Source organism: Chenopodium quinoa, unplaced genomic scaffold, assembly GCF_001683475.1.
Source record: "Chenopodium quinoa cultivar QQ74 unplaced genomic scaffold, ASM168347v1, whole genome shotgun sequence".
In the NCBI taxonomy this organism is placed as follows: domain Eukaryota; kingdom Viridiplantae; phylum Streptophyta; class Magnoliopsida; order Caryophyllales; family Amaranthaceae; genus Chenopodium; species Chenopodium quinoa.
In genome coordinates this window covers 680,786-697,253 of record NW_018744111.1, presented here as the reverse complement: position 1 = coordinate 697,253, position 16,468 = coordinate 680,786, and the positions used below count along the sequence as shown (strand labels likewise).

The window sequence follows — 16,468 nt, the reverse complement described above, 5'->3', positions numbered from 1 at the left end:
AAAGATTTGTACGAGCAAAAATTGAAAAAATTGCAAAAATTGAAGCAAATAATATCAAGGCAAAACCGACTTAGTCGGCAAATATATTAAAAGAAAGATTGTCAGTCGGACCTATGTCAGGGGAAATAGATACATTTTTAAAATACACGGCTTGCAGGCCGGATGAAGAAAGGAAGCAGAAAATAAATTAAGCTACTACTGCTGCTGTTGTTGTTGCTGTGATGGCTGGCCTTGGCCGGAAGGAGGATCTTCTTCAGTTTGCTAGGCTTGGTCTTCGTCAGCCCCACCCGGAATTTGATCTTCCGCCTGCTCCTCTTCCTCCTCTAGAATGCCAGCCCACTCTTCAAAGGGCGCCGGCTTCTCGGTTCCGAGAACCTGGGCATCAAACACCTCAGTGGCGTATCTGTACCGCAGGTTAAAGAAGGCATAGTCGGTGTTTGGATGGATCATAGACCAAGCCATCTTCATGCGCTTTTCACAGTCGCGCTCGTTCTCGGTACCAGTCGGTCCTGTTCAGCTGCCAGCTTATCCTTGTGGTCCGCCTGGGTCTGGGCGAACTCGTTCTTCAGGCGGTTGACCTCTGCCCGCAGCTCTGTGTTCTCCTTGTCAGCACCCCCAAGGCTTCGACGTCAGCTTGGAGGTTTTTGACTTGGAGTTCAAAGTCGGCTGCTTTCTTGTTGGCTGTATCAGCAGCAGCCGTGAGCTCCTTGATTAGCTCTTCCTGTTTCATCTCCCGGTGTTTAGTTTGGATTTCATACATTAGGGAGTTATATTGCGTAACATCAATGAGTTCGGCTGCCCTTCATTAGGCATCCCTTACCTCCTCCTGCTTTTTCCTCAAGGGTACCTTGAGGCCTTCTATTCTGATCATTGTCTGCAAGAACAACCGGAAAAGGGTTAAATCATTCAAATAATGTACAACCGGCAAAGAGATGAAAATACATTGTATAGACCAGCCGGTGGCAAGCCAGATTGGCTCTCAATACCCCAATCAGCGAAATTACCTCAGCAAGAAGGGTAGTAAGGTGGTCAAAGTTGACCTGGTGCACAGCCGACACCGCCTCCTTCTCGGACCGGGTTAGGGTCCTCAACATTCTCTTCGCGTAGTTTTGGAGATCCGGCTAACGAGAAGAGGCATCTGCATCAATAGATTTATCGGTTAAGTACTGAGCATATGCGGCGCCTATATTCTGCCGGCTGCCTGAAGAATCCCCTAATTGGGTAGCTTGGGACTTGACTTGCTGAGGCCCAAGCGGCTAGGGGGATCAAAGGTCAGATTCGTACTTTGATTTTTAGGCTGAGGGGTCACACCGCCCCCAACCGCATTGGAACCGGATGCTACAGCAAGCACCCGGATTGAGGCAACTCGGGCTCCCCAGTTCTGGTCTCAGCCGGCCCTGAGCTCAAGCCCAGATCTTTCCGGCTTTTGCCTGCTGAGGTGGGCCTCTCAGGAGCCGAGGGTCTTTCGGCAGAGGTAGGGGTAGCCGAAACCCTCCTGCTTTTTAAAGCAGGCAGGGAGGGCTCTTCTCCCGGCCTTTTTCAGCATCTGCCTAATGGAGCGAGGAACATTCTTGCTCCCCGTCTGCAGATGAAAACAACACAACCGGTTAGTATCAAAATGAGCTATAAATAATACAGACGGTAAATAGATCAGCTGGTGCTTACCCCATCATCTTTGGCCACCAGCTAGGCCTTCATCTTCTCCAGCTGATCCTTCTGGATCTCAGCGGCAGACTTAGTCGATGTTTTTTCTGGAGGCGCCATCTCTAATTTTTTCTCTGCAAAGAAGAAGAATAAAAAATCAGAACTCATTCAAGTATGATACAGACGGCATAAAGTGCCGGTTAACAATTAACATACTTTTGCTCCAATATGTGCTAAAGCCACAATCGGAAAGGAACGCCTCGTACTTAAGCCAATCCAGATGAGGGACCCAGTGTTTGGGGACAATGACTTTTGTCCCATCATCCAGAGGCAAGGTGGTGTTTTTGAAAAGACCTGTCTCCATTATTTGGTCCCAAGCCCTCTCCGGTACTTTGGGAAGGGCACACTTCTTTCCCAGGAGAGCCGGGTGTTTGTTGTAGCGACGCAGCCGGTGGTTAACTCGCGGAGAAGGGGAAGAGACCATGTAAAATTTGCTCTTCCAGCTGCTCCACTTAGACGCCAGCGTCATCATATATTTCGGATGCGTGGTCAATGTATACCACGCATTCTAGCCGCCTAGGGCTCAACTGAGGTAGTGCATATGTGCAAATGCCTCCTAGCTAGGCGTTATGTCCTGCATCTCGTAGGCGGCGATGTATCCAAGTATGTTCACCCATGAGTTGGGTGTTAGCTACCAGACCCCAAGGTCGTAACCCCTTAGAATGGCCTTTATTGTGTTATGGAGGGGGAACCGGAGGCCGACTTTGAATGCCGCCTCATAGCAGCCGAAGTAATCATCAGCATGATCTAAGTCGTCATCCCATACAACAGTTGCCTCTATAGGCCGCACGACAACCTCCCATCCTTCCCCAACCGGGCGCTTTTCCAAAAATGCCGGAAGGGTGGCGTTTAAAGTAACCACATCCCGCGCCCTCATGTGCGCCTATGTTGGATTGTTAATAGAGGGCCACTTATATGCCTCCTCATCCTCTTGAGGGGCAACCGGCTCCATGGTTGACTTAGTGGAGTCTGATTGCTGGACGGTCTTTTCGCCGTCTGAACTCTAAGATTCCTCCAAGATCTCATCTCCGGGCGTGCTAGGTACGCCCGGCTGGCAATAAGGTACATCATCAGCCGGAGCTTCGGCTGAGTCGTCTGACTGATATTTGGGGTCTACAGCCGTCAATCTAGTCTGAGCCATTCTGTCCTGCACATAAATATAGACGGTCGGATTTGTAGAAGAGTAAGGGTGGTCCAAACACCCCCAAACGGCATCCCCAGTCCTAGACTCAGCCGTGTCCGGTGACCGGTTGACAACTGTCCTAGGCCGTGCCGTGTGTGTGTGTTAGGTAAGTCCATTATTCTCTAACAACCTATACAACCTGAAAAGGCGCAAAAAAGTTGCAAGGGGCAGAGACGGTACCTTGAAGTTGTAAAAATCTGAAGACGATTGACTCCTTGAAGTTAGCAGCCGGAAATCAGATTTGTTGCTTGGTGATACCCCAGACGGTAGCCCGGATGTACCCTCTTCAAAGAGCAACTAAATTCTAAAGCTACCCAACCATTTCTCTGAAATGTGGCTTGAAGATACCCTAAACGGTAGTGACCGGCTGTGGGTGTATTGAGAGCTAGGGAAAATAAACAGGTGGTCGACGGTTTTGAAGAAAATGGCTTGAAGATGCCCTAGACGGTAATGACCGGCTGTGGGTATATTGAAAGCAAGAGAAGAAAATTGACTAAAGTTAGGTGGTATATGAGAGTTTTGAGAAAAGAGCACTCAGACGGTGTCTGGATGAGTGTAGAAAGAGGAAGTGGTTGAATGCAAAAGCAGCCGGTATCAGAGCTTTTCTCTCAGGAAGATTTTTTGAAAATTTGCAAAGTGTTATAAATGAAGGTGAAAAGGTTTCTATTTATAGAAGGAACCAGAAGGAGAACCGTCACTTCCCCTTCACATTTAAATTCGAAATTCGAATTCAAAAAAAAATGGAGGGAAGGAGATGAACCGTCATCTTCCCAGAATGTGACACCTATCACAGGTGCTACGTGGAAAGCCACGTCACACCTGTGAGGGGCAAATGTTTAGGGTAAAATTACCCTATGCCACGTGGTCCAATGGCATGCTGATACATGTCAGCCTCAGAAAGGCTCAACGAGATCCAATCCTCTACTGACACGTGGCACCTTAACCCTAAAAGGGGAACTGATCCCCTTCCACTATAAATAGAGGAAAATCCTCATTTATTACACATTCATAAATACAAACACAAAAAAAACTACGCAATATTAATTGCAGAATTCTCTCTAAATCAGAGAGAAAACCCTTTACATTTTGCATTTTATTACTTCCGGAAGCGTTCTAACTTGTTTGTCGGAGGCAGAACTCGACCCAACCGGAGTTTCCGTAGTTTCGCAGGTACAGACGGTCGACGCGCATTCTCGATGTTGTAACTCTCTTGAGGGACTCCAAAAACCCCGAAACAAAATTCATAATGGAGAACTTTTCAAGAAGGGCTATCTTCAACATTTGTTGAAACGTGTCACCCCAAAAAGGGGATGAGAGGTACTAGAAGACTTTCATTTGGGCTTTTGCGCCTCCCACATAGGCGGTGGGACCCTTGCAAAGAGAACTAGGCGGCAAGGTTACTTCTAGCCTACCCTAGAAGCAGACGCCATGGAAATGGTGAAAAAATGCGACAAGTGTCAAAGGTTTGGCAAACTCATACACCGTCCGGCCACTGATCTGACGACCATCCATAGCCCAGTACCATTCGCCAAATGGGGCATGGACATACTGGGACCATATACGCCTGTTACAGGCGGACGGAGGTATATTCTAGTTGCTGTCGACTACTTCACTAAATGGGTAGAGATAGAGGCGGTCAAAGGCATCAAAGCAAAAGATATCATCTCCTTCATCTGGAGAAATGTTATCACTCGGTTCGGGGTGCCCATATCTATGGTCTTTGACAATAGACTTTAGTTTGAAACGCCTACTCTAAAGAATTGGTTAGGAGACCAAGGGATCTCTCATTGTTTTGCATCAGTCGGCCGTCCCCAAGCAAACGGCCAGGTTGAAGCTTCAACAAATTAATCTCGGATGGCATTAAAAAGAAAGTCGAAAGAGCTGGCGGCATGTGGGCATATGAATTGCCGCATGTTTTATGGGCCATCAAGACGACTGAAAAAGGGGTGACTTGTGAAACCTCATTTCTCATGGTTTATGGTGCAGAAGCTGTCTTGCCTATTGAGCACTATGAACCGACTCTTCAAGTCATGTTATATGATGAAGAGGCTAACTAGGAGGTCATGCGGCTAACATTGGACTCACTCCCTGAGCGCAGAGGAAATGCTGCCTTGCGTCCTGAAATCTACCGTCTGAGAATGACGAGAGCCTACAATAAAAGAGTACACAAGCGGCCCTTGAAGGTAGGGGACTTTGTGTTACGAAAAATGGAGGCAACCGGTAGGGTCAATGAGAAGGGAAAGCTGACTCCCAATTGGAAAGGTCCCTACCAGATTTATGAAGAAATAAGAGGCGGCACCTACCGCCTGGAAACACCAGAAGGCATGTAGCTAGCCAGAACTTGGAATGTAGACAACTTTAAAAAGTACTACTTCTAGGACTTGTAATTGTTTATACATAAAAGTATCAATGAAAGATTGCACTTTTTATCTTTATGTATCGACTGCACAATGTGCAGGCAGACTAATTAACATTTTAAAAGTCTGCTCCAACATGAGTAGATGTAAGCTAAGTTTAAAAACTTAGCAGCTATAAGTTGTTCCTTTTAACAACCTATTGAGGCTAATGGCCGGATGTAAGGCCAATGGCCAGATAATATAAAAAATACTTCTGTTCCAAAATGTGTAGGCGTCCGGCGACATCCATCCGGGTGAATTCGTCGCAGAGAACATCTCCCATTTGGGTGGCACATTGCTCTATAAACTTAAAAACAAGTGGCCCTACCGACTGTCTAAAAAGGCAAGCTCACAGCTGTTTGAGTTGATCAAATGAGACTAGGATAAAAAGACTACCGACTGTTCTAAAAACAAGCAGTAATCTGTAATATCTTAGTTGGATACCAACTGTTGTTGCTCAGGAGCAACACAATCGGCTAAATTTGAAGGTATATGCTAAGCAGCTAATTGAAAAAATAAGCTAAGTCTAAAACTTAGCATTTAAACACGCGAAGCAACTACATGCGGCCATTGGTCATCTGCTTCCTCTATACGCCTAAAATCAAGCGACAAAGACTGTTTAACTCAAAGGGCTAACTCACAGTCGTTCGGCATAAATAACCTTAAATGGAACCTAAATGGTACAAACAAAACTGCTCGTCTTATTGACATCAGTCGGTATTCAACCACTATCCCTACTTAGGTTAGCGAAACCAAGATAAATAAGGCTACCGCCTGCGCTGTAAAAAGCGGCAGCTATCTTGGTTAGATATCCGGTTTGATGCCTGTTATTGACCAGGTATCATACCAATGGCCTATTTAAAGATCAATAAATTAAGCTAAGTATAAAAACTTAGCAGCTAAGCGTGGTTCGTATTAAGAACTAAAATGTGGCAGAAGGCCGGATAATGTGGAACGTTTACCCGCCTGTGTAATGGCCGACTGTCCGCCTGGCTTGGGGCAATCACCCTAGTGATTGATTGACCTAGAAACCATTTGCACTCTTCGCAGTACCAAAAGTTTCCAAGTCAATCAATCCACCTTTGAAAACCAAACGCACAGTCGCCTAGCGGCAAAAACAATCGGTATAATAATGAAAAGGGGGGCATTCATACAAAAAGCAAGTTATGAATACTTAGAAAAATTTATGAAATGCAAAATTTTAAAGCAAATGTGAATTGGTGAAACCGGCCAAATTGTCGGATGAATCATAAATTTAGTCGGCCCCATGAACGACAAAAAAGAGTTAACCGGTATAACCGGCAAGAAAGGTTAATAGAGCCGACCCCTCGGTCGGTAAAGATACAATGAAGAAAACGACACGCAGGGTGAAGAAATGTAATACAAAACAAGGAAAGCTTAAGCACTAGGAGGGGGCTTCTCGGTATCAGCAGCCGCATCCTTTCTTCCCCTGCCGGCTGCTTTTCCTCTTCAATGTCCTCCCCTCCCCTGGTCAAACCCCTCGGCCGAATCAGATGACTCGGCCTCCTCCTCTTCCTCTTCAGCATGATTCATGATTTTATCATTGTACTCTTGAGAGGAGGCGGCGAACTGATTCTTCCAGCTTTCGTAGCCAGAATCCGAGAAGAGAGCCTCCCAGGTCATCTTCATGATGTCATCGCAATCATCCATCATCTGTTTGACCAGGAGCCCTTCCTCCTCCTCAGCTCTAAAAGTATACTTCTTGGCGAGTTGGACTTCTTGGTTGGCCAGCCTTGCCTTGAGCTTGTCAACCCGAGCGCGGAGGCTGGCTGCCTCTTGGTCCGCCTTTTTGAGGGGCTCGAGTTTAGCCTTGAGATCCTTGACCTACTTTTCCAGCTCAGAGACCCGCCTCTTCGCAACGTCCAAGTCAGCCTTGACCTACAGGTTGGCGGTCGCCTGTGAATATAGTATATCAGTCGTCAATTTTTCATTTTGAGCAATCTGAAACATGGCTGTATCTAGAGAAGAGGCAGGCCGAGCATTCGCAGCTTTTACCTCTTTGGCCTTCTCATTGATGGGCCAGCAAAGACCGTACACTTGTAGCATAGACTGTATTCGGCAAAAGAGAACATTAGTAACAGGCGGATTAAAGAGTTGTGTAAGGAAAAAAGAAGTAAAAAATTACTAGGATACCTCAGCTAGAAGGGCGAGGATGGCGTCCAGGTTGAGGGTGTCGACTCCCCTTACTGACTTCCTATCCTCAAGGGAGACGATTCTCAGCATGGTCTTTGCCAGCTGTTAAAGATCCGGCCTCTGAGAGGCATCTGCACAATCAACACTCTGTAAATACTTGGTGTAAATTCGACCAATAGACCAACTGCTTTTAGAGGTACTGGTCGACTGCTGTTGAAATTAGACCCTACAAGGTTAAGGCAAAGGATTAAAGTTTTTGATACCTTCAGCCGCCACCTTCTTCTCCTTCTGGGGCCGGCTGACCTCAGGGACGGCTAGAGACTGGGGAGGATGGCTTTTCCCTGGCCTACTGGCCATATGCTTCCTGGGTTTACCAAGAGTTGTCACATCACCAGCCGTGTTCGGATCCGGCTGTGAGGAAGGAGAGGGTTTGGCTGAGTCGCCCTGCAACAAAAACCACAAAAAGTAAGAAGCAGGCGACAAAAAATAAATTAAGACTTAGACAAATTGAAAAGAAGTTCACCTGGGGCGCCTGAGACGCACGCGACTATTCAGCTGACCGCTTGCCCAAGAGGGAGCGGTAGTAGGCGGCAGGTTTCCTTAATGTCGAGAGCTTCTCCATTACTTTGTCTGCACAAGAAAATTCAAATGGTTAAGTAAGAAGTAAAAAAAAAAATTAACAAACAAGTCTTACTAAACACTTAACATTCAGTCATCTACTTCTTGACCTCTCTACACTAAGGCCGCAAGCGGCCAGATAGTTCCCATCAAACAGCCTGTCATATTTGGGAATGTAACCTTGGGGAACGAACTCTCTCGCCCCAGTCTGTGCGTTTTCCTTGATGACCACCTTGAAGAGGCTCTTATCCAGGATCTCCTCCCTGACTTTCCTGGCAACAGGCGGCAGTTCTGATCCGCCTGTTAGAAGAGGTGGGTTCCGGTTCCACCTGTTATACTTCTTGTTCTTCACTTTATCAGGGCAGGAGACAATATAGAACTTATTTCTCCAGTCCTTCCATTTGTTCTCCTTCCCAATAGTCATCATGTAGCCCTTATGGCTAGAAAAAGAGTACCAGCCGGACCCGCTTGATTTTGGGGTATGGCTAAGGTAATGCATTTGGGCGAATGCCTTAGAGTTGGGATCCACACCCTACAATTCATAGCCGGCTACATAGCCCAGGATGTTAAACCAGGAATTAGGGGCAAGTTGCCAGACAATTAGATGGTATCCGTCCAAGATTCACTCCACGGCCAGATGAAGGGGAAATCTAAGGCTAGCCTGAATGGCTGCCTCATAGCATCCAAACCATCCGACACACATAAGATGTAACCATGTCCCATAACATGGCCAGCCCTGAAACTTCCCACTTTTTCAACCATAGTCTTCCACCTGCCTGCGGGAACATTGTTGGGTTTCGTAGTGACCCACACTACGCGGAATGAAAACCGCCAAGACCCGCCCCCATAATAAATGCAATTAACAAGCAAAACATAATTTAAAGCATAAGACAGGATAAAAGATTATACCTTTGATGCGTGCTTCGCTCGCAAATCGAGCTCTTACTTCGAAAGCTCGAGCGTCACAAGTGTGAACGCCTCCAATGGCTCGTACCCACGAACCCGACCCGAACGGTCCAAGTCCCGAAGGTTAGTCGGGACCCGACCAAAAAAACTTAGAGTTTTACGAACTTAGAGGTTTTCTCACCTAATGGGAGATGCCTCATTGAGTTCTACTCAAGTGAAGTCCCAAATGCCCAACCATTAGGTATTTATAGAGAAAATCAACTTGTCATCCCATTCATGATCAATGTGGGACAATTGCATTTTCGTACTAATTTATTTTAATCAAAAACAAATTAATAAGCAATGCAATCAATGAGTTACAAGTGGAAAATGGAGGGAGAGTGTTTAGGTGAGGACCATTCCAAGAGGGGGGACCATAGCCTTGGTGCCTAAGGCAATGGCCACAACCCTTGGTCCCCACACACACAAACCGTATCCCACATGTTGCTGGGACAGCTGGTTGCCAGCTAGCCTTGGCTGCCAAGGCAGCCTTGCTGGCGCTTGGTGCCTTGGCTGTGCTAGCAAGCCAGCACACATAGTGCAGCCAGTCAGCGAGCATCCCATCCACTGCCAGCATGCGTGCTACTAGCGAGCCACGCATGCAGGGCGTTGCATTGCTACGCACACACACAAGCGCACTGCTGCTTGGTCTTGTGCTAGTGACGCACGAGCACACGCATATGCAGCGATGGTGCTATGCTAGCAACGTATACACACGCACACGCACATGTTGCGATGGTGATGTGCAGTGCTACGCCTTGCCTACTGCCAGCGCCCAGCACATCCACACGCACATGCGATGCTGCGACGGTGCGATAGTGCTTGGGCAGTGCTAGGCCTTGCCTAGCGCGCATGTCCTAGCACGCTTAGAATGCTAGGCTTGCGTTGGATCTCGCCTAGCCTAGCACTCACATGGCTAGGCTAATGGCGAGGCTTCGGCTAGGTTCGTATTTGTAACTCAATTGATTTTGCATCTCGTCGAATTCTAAATTTGACTCGACTTGGATGCTTGATCTTGACGCTCTAAGCTCGAAAACCGACGTCTTTGTTCGTAAAACTTCGACGACTCATCAAATCCTACGGATTGATTCGTCGTCTCGGATTGGTTGTTCGATTGGTTTCGACCCGAAGGGTTCAGTTAAGATTAAGCTGTAATATTAATTGTACATTAATATTACTGATCGGAAGCGGCCTCCACCTAAGCATTCCGATCACTTGACCTCACTGAAGAATCAACTTTCCGATAATTCTGAACCCTCTATCGGAATAATACACTTGTTGGAAGGACACCATTCCTTTCAAACATGACAGTAATAGGCGGCATACATCTCTCGGTTGCTAGCATCCGGCTCAGCCCAACCTTCACCCTTATCCATAGAAAGGGATTCTCTCGCTGTTTCCAGCCGAGAGTACAATTCCCCCGAGGCATCAGACGGCCTGCCAGAGGTACTTGTCTCAGGTTCCCTTTCAGAATAGTCGGACCTATCGTCCGCCTGAGGGACCTGTTTAACAGAGCCCGAGACTTCACTTTGCCCTTCCTCCCTGGATTCTTCTAATATTGAATCATTGGGGGTGCTTGGTGTGCCAGGCGGCACATTTGATAGTTCACTGACAGGCGCCCTTAAGGAGGAGCCGTCTGAGTTCACCACCCTGGTTGTTTGTTTGATTCTAGCCATGGTGTTTTGCATAGACACATAGACAGTTGGACTTGGGGAAGTTCGCAAAGTGTGGTCCAGCAAGGGGCAGGCGACACTTCTAATTCTATATTCAGCCATCCCCGGTGACCGGCTGATCACTAATATAAATTGTGCCATGTGTGTTTGGGATATCATTTTCAAAAAGGAAAAGAAACAAAGAAAAATTACGAGAGAAAAACAGGTGGTTACCTTTAGTTTGTAAATTCGAAGGCGCTTGAAAGACTGTAAGAGCAGGCGGTCTAGTAGCAAGCGGTTGTCGTTCCTCTCAGAATATGACAAGTTCTTTTATTAAAAGTCTAGAGATTTTATGTCTGAAAATTTTAAGAAGGTGCGACAAATGATTGGGGCGCCGCCCTTATATAGGAGTGTAGGAATTTTAAGGGTCACCCTTGAAATTCAAAAATTCAAAAAAGAGAGGGAAAAACGGGTAACAAAAAAAACCCGTTCTCCAATCTTCAAGTGACACCTGTCACAGGTGCCACGTCACCCCTGTGAGGGGCAAATGGTTAGGGGATTTTTACCCCGCCACGTGGACCAATCAAGACCCTCCACGTGTCATCCACGTGGACCAACTAGAGTCCGCCACATGTAACTCAGTGAAGAGTCCAAAGTGGACCAATCAGGGACATATGTCAAACTAGGGATGGCTGCCTTCAAGGCCCAAACTCCTAGGCAGTCAATTCGTCATTGGTTTCAGTAACTTAGGATTGGGCACGTACTTCAAGACCCTATAAAAGGGAGATGTTCTCACCTGGGGAACTAGATTCACACACAAATATTCAAAGAGCATTAATTGCAGAATTGAATACACTTGAGAGTTTACACTCGGATATTGAAGCTGTTTGCTATAGCCGGATGATCACTTCTCTCCTAAGAGGTTCCAGATCCCATTTACATTCCGCACCTTTTACATCCGAACACGTTCTAACTTGATCATTAGAGGCGGAACTCCCACCAATCGGAGTCTCCGTTGTTTTGCAGGTACAGGCGCCATGAAACCAGTTTTGGAATTGTAACTCTCCCGAAGGACACAGAGAAAACCCCGAAACAACTATTATGAGAATTATTTTGTCAGTGTTATAAGGGTTACCTACTCAACGTTATAGAGGTTATTACGCCGTTAGTGTTACACAGGTTATGCGTTTAGAGTTATAGAGGGTTTTACTCTGTAAGTGTTATTGGGGTTACTTTGTTTTTTTACAAGCAGTCATAATAGTGGCTTGTCGCACAGAAAACGTGTTGTATATTTTTTTAGGTGTTGGTAATTATTAAATTAATAATAAGGTAGTTGTTCAATGATTTTTAAAAATATTTATCAGTATTATAGGGGTAGCTTTGTTCATTTGCAAGTAGCCACACAATGTGGTTAGTCGCATAGAAAACATGATTTATATATTTTTGTTGTTTTCAAGATTGTTGAAATAATAATAAGGTATTAATTAAAGATTTTATAAATAATAAAGAAAACAGTTGGAAGAAATTTTTTAAAGGAATATAGTGGAACTTATATATAGTGGCGATATTATTTTAAAAAAATGAAGTGCACATAATTTAAGGATGGAAAAATTGCTAAAAATTATACAACCTTTGGGCCAGTCTTTTTAATTATACAATCTTTTTTTTTTTGAAAAGTAATAATACAAGATAAAATCGAATTTTTGGTGGGTTTTGTGGTGGGAGAAGGGGAGTGGATATTCCCCCCTTCCCCATCCCCACCACAAAAAACTCATCCTCTCCCCTTTCGTAACCTCAAAATCCACCGAGAATTCAATTTTGTCTTGTTTAAAATTAACACCCCTTAGAGGTTGTATTTTTACAAAATAATCCAAAGGTTGTATTATTAAAGATTAACCGGCCAAAGGTTGTATTATTTTTGGCAATTTTTTTAAAGATTAAGTTTCAAGCGTTGTGCTGAAAAATTAGGAATAAAATGTGCAATTATAATATAGATTCCTTGTAATATTTGGGTTTCTAAAAAGAAATTTATTTGCCAATATAAAAAAAAATTAGGTAGTTTTTGGGTTACTATGCGTGTTATTAAGAAAAATAATAGTGGAAGTTATTTGGAGGTTTATTTTTAAGAGAGGTGAAAGTTAATTGGAGGCCACAACAAAAAATAAATAAATAAATAAATAAAAAAGAGGAATGCATGAGAATTGAGAGTTAAGGTTTTGGAGTGCTGCAATTAAAACGTGTTGTGTGTGTATATATATATGGAATGGATAATGTGAAAACAAATATTATAATGAAAACTGAAAACGACTGATCCTAACCGTCGAATGTAATCTGACGGATAATATCTCATTTAACATTTTCAACTTTCAATCGTCATTTTATAACTCTCACATTTTTATTTTCTCTCTTCTACGGTCCTACCTATCTGCATTACTCTATCGTTTGATTCTCTCTCCTATAAAAATTGGTAATTCTTTCTCATTTTTTTCATGCAATTTGATCTTGCCATTAAATTTATATTTTCATTCAACTAGCAATTTTGATTCAAAATCAATTTAGTTGAAGGTAAGTTCTTCCACCTCTTTCCTTGTTTTTGTTTTTTGATTGCCTAGGTTAAATTGCTTGTTTATTTGATTTTATTACAGTAGTTGTTAATCGATTTGCTAATTATCGCTAATCGATTCACTGATTATTGCTACTCAATTTATTTAGTTGTTTAATCTTTCCTATATTAAGGTTCTTCGCATCTGAGATTCTTATTGGTAATTTTTTTGCTGTTGATTCAAATTGCATTTTGCATTCATATTCTTGTGAAGTTGTGATTATTGTGCAAGTTTACTGCCTTTTCTGTATATTTTTTTCGATTTTGGGTAGTTTAATTTGCATTTTTTTATAATTCCATTAATCTAAAGTTTGTCGCATTGGATCAATTTTAGTTAATTGATTACTCACATTGATTGCTCTAGTTGTTAATTGATTTTTGGTAGTTCATAGTGTGATTTAGTCAAAATTAATAATATCTAATTATTTCTTAGTGTAAGTTTGTGATTATTTGATTTTTGAGTCTAATTTTTACTATTTTTTTGTGTAAATTTTGAGTGTAATGTTTGAGTAGATTATTGCATCAATTTCGTATGAATGCAAGATAATAAATATTCTATGAGTTTTGAGGTTTTTGATATAATTTTAGGCTTGATTTCTGAATTTTTACAATATTTGGTGTAAATTCTAAGTGTAATGTTTAATCGGACTATTACATCGATTTCGTATGAACCAATTACTCTCCTTGTTCATAATTGATTGTTTAGGCTTGACTTTTTAAGTTTACAGCTAGTTAACTACAATAGCTTATTTAGAGCATGAAAAGAATAGTTAGATGTATCTTATAAAATTTTATAGATTTATTCTCATGATTTTGGAATCACATTTTAGTGAAACGTCATTATTTTAATAAGATCATAAAAGTGTATTTTAGACAAGCAACCAGGAATGAAGTAATTTAAGGCCCCACTTTGAACGCGGTTTAATTCTATTCAGATTGTGGAATTGATGTGTGTTGATTATCGCAGCAACCTGACTTATTGACAACTGATGCAGGTAAAAGAAACACAGTAGAGCTGGTTATGGTTTAAGAAAAGGATGAAATGAGTTCTGGACTAAACAATGAAGTAATTGAGGATGATTTTTCCCTGACACTGAAATTGTGAATGGAGGTAATATGATCCTGATAAATGAGTACCCTGTGCATAAGCTAACTCCAAATATATAAGGTAATAGTACTAATATTATCTCTGTGGTCTAATATTGATTCATGTTGTTGTTTACTAATGTTTAATGCTTAACTTTTGACTGTTGTTGATTGTTTAGCATTACTGTCCCTTTTTGGTGAATTGTGGTGAAAGTTTGAAGTTGGTATTCACTTGTTTGGTTGGTGTGGTTGCATTGTGGTGTTGATAGTATTGGTCATTGGTGGTGATTGTGATTGCCTATTTGTGTTGATTGGTCATCATTTTGGTTAGTAATAATGTCAAGAGTGTTGAGGTCTTTGAAATCAAAGAGGAGGAAAAAGGAAGGAGCCCCAAGTTTGAATTGAGGAACCACAACAAGAACCTCAACACAAACCCACAACTCCAATGAACCCTTACCTCTTCCAACTCTAAAATTCATCAACCCATCACAGAAGCCAATCTGTGCCGACATCAAAAAGAGACTCCTTAGACCCTCTCGCCGTTATTGTAGACAAGACATGATTGAGTTGGGCATTAACGAGGATTTGTGGATGCTCTCTAGAAATCTTCGGATAGGCACATTTGTCAACACCGCCTATCGAACATATGTCGAGCCAACAAGGAAGTTCCTTACTTCTTTTTCTACCACTCCAATAGGTGATACCGACTTTGAAATCTCCTTTCAACTTTTCAATGTCCCCCATACTTTTTCCCTTCGAGAATTCAATGAAGCACTTGATTTTAATCCCGATGCCGATCTTCTATTTCCCGAGCATGAGCATATTAATGGGTATGCGGAGTTTCCTTGGTGGAATGCTATTTCGTATAAAGAACAATATGGTGTTCGCTACTCTCTTGCTAGTGACATATACCAACCTTCTCTTCATATCTTGCATAGGCTCTTGGGGTATTCGAAATTCCCCAAGCAAGATTTGGGTAAAATGTCAAAGCCTGAGTTGGTCGTTCTTTGGTTAGCCACAATAGTTGAAAGGAATGGTGTCTTTCCAACAAGTTTATTATTCTGATAGAGGGTTCGAAATTAATCGAAAGCTAATTCTTTAGTGAGGTCAATTGATCGAAATGCCTAGGTGGAGGTCGCTTTCGATCAGTAATATTAATGCATAATTAATATTACGGCTTAATCTTGACTGAACCCTTCAGGTCGCATCCCAATCGAATAACCGATCCGAATCGACGAATCAATCCAAAGGATTAGATGAGTCATTAGAGTATTACGAACAAAGACGTCGGATATCGAGCTTAGAGCGTCATCGCAAGTCAAGTCGAATTTAGAATTCGACGAGACGTGAAATCAAACAAGAGACAAGTTTGAGCCTAGCCATAGCCTCGTATAGGCCTAGCCATGCAAGTGCTAGGCTAGGCGAGGTCATGATGAGTAGCAATTATGCCACCACCCAACCTCTTTCACTAGTGAATTCCCTCGATTTGTCACTTGTTTGCACCTTTTCTTACCATTTTTACTCCTATTTTAGTTACTTTAGATCCCTCTCGTGTTTTCTGTTTCCTTTTATATTTTCTTCTACTTTTTACCTTCTATTTGTGTGTTTTGATAGCTCTTAGCACTCGTGGGTGAATTTTGGATTGCTAGACGAAGTGGAGTTGCTAAGGAGGCTCGTCAAGGTAAGAGGAGATGCTGCAAAGGAGAGGGCGCGCTACTCTAGCTAGCCGCGGGCGCGGACAGGGGGTTACTGAGCTATGAAGCAGATTCTGGAGATGGCTGGGATATGGCCAGCCGCGGGCGCGACAATCAAGGCTGCGAGCACAACAATCTGGGTCTGGCAAACTTCTTAATCATTAAATATCTTAAAGTAAGCAATCCAATTGCTAATAGTTTCAATATGGAAGTTAGGGTTAGAGTTCCAATCATTTAAACTTTTAAAGATTAGAACTTTAACATACTTGGGAACTTAAAATTACACATTCACATCAAATTTATTTGCATAATTGTGAAAAAAAAGTTTGTGTGACAAATAGCATATCAACTCAAGCACTAATTATAACTCCATAGTTATGCTTAAGGATAATTAAAATAGCAGTAGATTAGGGATGAAATAATGCATTTAATTT

General features: G+C 43.0%; 1 long non-coding RNA gene across 1 annotated transcript; it reads left to right on the top strand.

The window, feature by feature from the left end:
• Positions 1 to 12,677: 12,677 nt before the first annotated feature.
• On the top strand, positions 12,678 to 16,258 carry LOC110692415. The gene is made up of 3 exons (XR_002505456.1): positions 12,678 to 13,119; positions 14,250 to 14,422; positions 15,955 to 16,258. It is a non-coding gene; the product is annotated as an uncharacterized LOC110692415 (long non-coding RNA).
• The last annotated feature ends 210 nt before the right edge of the window (positions 16,259 to 16,468 follow it).